The sequence below is a fragment of the Choloepus didactylus genome, chromosome 3 (assembly GCF_015220235.1).
Source record: "Choloepus didactylus isolate mChoDid1 chromosome 3, mChoDid1.pri, whole genome shotgun sequence".
Taxonomy (NCBI): Eukaryota; Metazoa; Chordata; class Mammalia; order Pilosa; family Megalonychidae; genus Choloepus; species Choloepus didactylus.
Window position 1 is genome coordinate 130,472,507 of NC_051309.1, and position 4,761 is coordinate 130,477,267.

Below are 4,761 nucleotides of genomic sequence, written 5' to 3' on the forward strand. Positions count from 1 at the left end.
ATGGTTCCTCAAGGAGCTGAAGCTAAAACAATGGAAAATTCACCTAAATACAATCTACCTGAAGCAACTTTTCTTCTTTTTCACCTTACATTGGAAAAGCAGGTAGGAATACTTTCAAATTTCCACATATACTCCCTCTCTTAAGCTTAATTTTAAAACTCAGTTCCTAATATTCATTTTACCTTAATTCTACCTATGTAAAAAATTGGGACTAATGAGGATTCTACAGAAAGCTTGCCTCAAGTACCAGGCATCCTGGACAAGGATTCCTTCTGGGCCTTATTGCACTCCAGGGTCAGGACCTATTTTAGACTGTGGACACAGACCACTGTGGACACAAAGGATCCCTATTCTTTCCCTTTGATGCATAGAAAGAGATGTGAGTATAGTACATGATTGATTACAGTAAGTTTCCTCACAACCTCGTCAAAATCTATCAAAACATTAAAAAAAAATACCTTTAACTCTACATTAAAGCACTACACATTAAAATTATAATTACACACACAAAAAAATCATGTTTTCAGATGTATGCATGTGTAAATATATCAATTATGGTTAATAATCACTGATTATCACAATGCATTAGACTATACTATTTGTGCAATTCTATAGCTTGATATTTACTTAAGTATCTTCTTGTTAGCATAGCAAAAGAATATTAAAAATTTAATATAGTAATAAGAACAAACAAGGTATAAATTATTATTTTGCCAAGTTCAACACACTAGTAGGATGTTAATAGCATAATGAAATATTCTCTTTGGTTTAAATAAACAACCATTTGTATAGAATCAAAGAACTTTAGAATTAGACACAATCTTTAAATATTCTAGATCCATCCCCTCATTTACAGAAGGGGACACTAAAATCCAGACCTAAAATTAGGATCCAAGTATCCTGACTTCTAATCCAATGTTCCTTTTACTGTCTTATTCTCTCTCCTATCTCAACTGAGAACATAATTATCCATGTGAGTACAATCTACATATCTTTTGGTGATGTACTGTAAATGATTTAATATCTATATCTTGTAGTCATATAATTTGAAAACCACATATACTAACCATAGAGAAATAAAACTGTGAATAAAGGGTAATTTAATAAAATGTGGGGTTACGGGAATAATGGCCTTTTATACAACACTAAAAAGTATTATTGGTAGAAAATTGTAAACATGCCAATATCAAACCAAAATGGATATTTTTTTTCTTTGGATATTTATTTTCCCCTTCAGAGGGAGTAAATTTCCATTTTGTATTACAGAAAAGAGTAAACATTGCTTCTTCCAATAAAAATATCTTGCTCCATGTCTTTCAAACTATAGCTGTGTTCTATTAGGGGGTCTAGAAACTAATTTAGTTGATCATAACCATCAGCTTTAAGGAACCAGAACAGAATCAAATATCAGAGTACATTTCTCATAGTAATAGCATTGTTATGAAACTTTTAATTTTGTTTTCTATATGTACATATAGATCACAACACAAAATATGCTTCTTGTTCTACTTACTGCTAATTACTGCTTGAAATTTAAATGACAGCTCTGTTGTAACTGAAATTGCTTCTATCACATTAAAGCTCTTGTAACTAATTTAACAAGGAGAGATTTTCAGTATTAGAATTTTGAAACATTAGCAGACCAAAACTTGTAGAAAACAATTCAATCACAAAACTTTGATTGTAAAATGTACAAAAAGGGTTTAACACACATACCAGGGATATTACTACTTGCCAAGAGTTAGTCCATTTTTCTTTCCAACACAATTTCAGTTTTAAGGCTTGTTTTACAGATGAGAAGTCTCAAGAGGATTTAAGGTTAAAAATTAGAAATAAGTTCAGTTCTCCAGTATTTCTCCATTAATATATACCTACAATTCTTCAAAATGGTTACTATTTCTACCACCAAATATTTTCCAACAATTTTATTATTCTGTTACAAAGTAAGTCTTTATTTCTCCCTTTTCTTTTGACTGTGAAGTGAATTTCAACAGGGAAGTTCAACTTGAAAACACTGGTGCCCTGAATATTTTTGTCATCTTTACAAAGAAATGTTCTCTCTAGGGCAACTTCTTTTGGATTTAGAGTTTCAGCCAATATAGCATGAACAAAAGACACCATGTTATTTTATTATTGTATTCCATAGAAAACTACTTTAAAAACAAGTCTGCTCAAGATGTAAAAATTTTTGTGTGAATATGTCACAGAGATTGAGATTTGTTATGTTTCCAACGGATGAGAAAATAAATTTGGTAAATTTCCAAACACTGTAGTTTTTTCATAAAGTCAGAACACTACCATCAATATTACAATTCAGAAAACAAAATATTCACTTAAGAAATACTTTTGGCCTTTTCCTCATGTGCTCCTTCCTTTGTCTTTAAAAACAGGTACAAAAGAACCAATTATATTATCACCAATGTTTAAATAAGATATTTTCCATTTAAAAAATTTTATTACAGCAGTTGTAGATTTACAGAAAAAATCATGCAGAAAATAGAGTACCATATATCCCTATCCCTCCTCCCACAGTTTTCACTATTATTAAGATTTTGCATTAGTGTGGTATATTTGTTATAAATGATGAAACAATATTCTTATAGTTATACTAATTAACTATAGTCCATAGTTTATATCAGGGTTCACTCCTTGTGTTGTATGGCTCTATAGGTTTGAAAATTTTTTATTCTAGTAACACATATACAACCTAACATTTCCCATTTTATACACTTTCAAATATACAATTCAGTGGTGTTAATTACATTTACAATATTGTGCCACTGTCACTACCATCCATTACCAAAACTTTTCCATCACACCAAACAGAAATCCCATACCAATTAAGTTTTAAATTAAACATTAAATTAAATTAAATCCCCATTTGCCACCTCCACCAGTCCCCTGGTGACCTGTAATCTAGTTTCTGACTCTATGACTTTGCATATTCTAATTATTCATATAAGTGAGCTCAAACAGCATTTGTCCTTTTGTGTCTGACTTACTTCACCAAACATGATGTCTTCAAGGTTCATCTATGTTGTAGCATGAACCAGAGCTTGAATATAGAAGAAATTTTACTGCATTTTTAGAAATATAAGAAGACCATCCTCTGTGAAATTTCAGAATATTTCAGGGGAAAATTTTCACACCACATAAATTGCACCGTGCTTAAGTTTTCTCATCTGTGAGGAATTTTAACATATAATCCCTGAGGTTCTTTCCATCTCTAAAATTCTAAAAAAAATTCTTATTCTATACAAATTTAAAGAGAAATTATATTCACTGTACCAAATCCTAGTAAATGGCTTTATGACAATTAAATCTCTTGATCTCTTCAACCTTTACTCCTGGAACTGTTAGCATAGTACATATTGCCTTTGTTCATTTCTACTTACTCTATATTATTGTATTTGAACCTAGATCTTTCCAGATTCACAAGCCATGCTCTTTTACACTATATTACCCATAAACGTTATCTCTTCCTGGCTTATACACTTTTAATCCTGACATTGGGTTAACTTAGACTGCAGCTGAAGCTGAATGTTAGGAATCCAGCCTTATTCCACATTTTTCTCAAAGACATCTGAAAACACTGTCACCGTATCTGAACAGAGGCTGGATGACTGCAGGCAGGGATGATCCTTCAGCATTTTCAAGACTGTAATAAAATACATATTACAGTAAAGAAAAACAATACATGGGTTCCTATGGCATCACATTATCACTGATGGTAAACATTGTAACTGCACTAATGGTCATAACAGTTGCTTTCATCTGGGACATTGTCAAAAGGCATCATATGTAAGTACTTACAGATAAGAAAATTAGAATGCTTCAAAGTGAAATAACAAACAAGGGAAATGAAATTTCTAAACTGATGATAAGTCAGCAAAAATTAAGGAGGCCACTAGTCAAATCACTAGCTGTGGTTAACCAGTAAACGTTGACCCTGGTATAGCAGAGGCTTAAGAATGATCCAATCACCATCCCCAAGTCACCAGCCTTTGCTCTGAAGAACAGAATCCATGTGCCCACCAAAGATGAGAAAGAGGAGGGGCTGGTGGGGATACCAGCTCAACCTGTGCCATATTATGGGGTGCCTGTTAAGCCCCAAATCCCAGAGGCAAGAACTGTGGAAATATGCCCTTTCTCCTTTGATTCCTGGGACAAAGAAAGTTAGCTACAGAAAGGAGAAGAAAATAAAAGAACTGCAGAAAGGGGAGGTTTCCAAGTTTCAAGGCTCTTCCCTTGTCTTATTTTGACACCATTAACCTGCCAGAGAAAAAGGTGAAGAATGCAACCCGGATTGAGCCTTTCTTCTTGAAAACTGACAAAAGAGGTGCTATGAAGGCAAAGACTTGGAAGTACAAGCTGGAAGAGGAACTGAAGCAGCAGGAAGAAGCGGCTTGCTTCAAGGCTCATCCAAACATTGTCGTCTGCCAGGAACCCTTTGTTCCCAAGAAAGAGAAAAAACCAGTTGCTGTTCAGGAACATTTTCAGCTGGCCACTGAGAATAGATTCAAGGAGCGGCCAGAGCTGGAGAAAAGAATGGCTGAGGTAGAAGCCTAGAAAGTTCATCAGTTGGAGGAGGCCAGGTAACAGGAAGAAGAGCAGAAGAAGGACGAGCTGGCGAGGCCAAGGAAGGAACTGGTGCATAAGGCAAATTCAATTAGCAAGTACCAGGGTGTGGGGGTAAAATCAAGTGACCGGCCTTTGACTGTGCCTGTATCTCCCAAGTTCTCCACTCGATTCTACTGCTAA

General features: G+C 34.2%; 1 pseudogene; it reads left to right on the plus strand.

Annotated features, from left to right (window-relative positions):
- LOC119530431 lies at positions 1-4,761 on the plus strand (annotated as a pseudogene).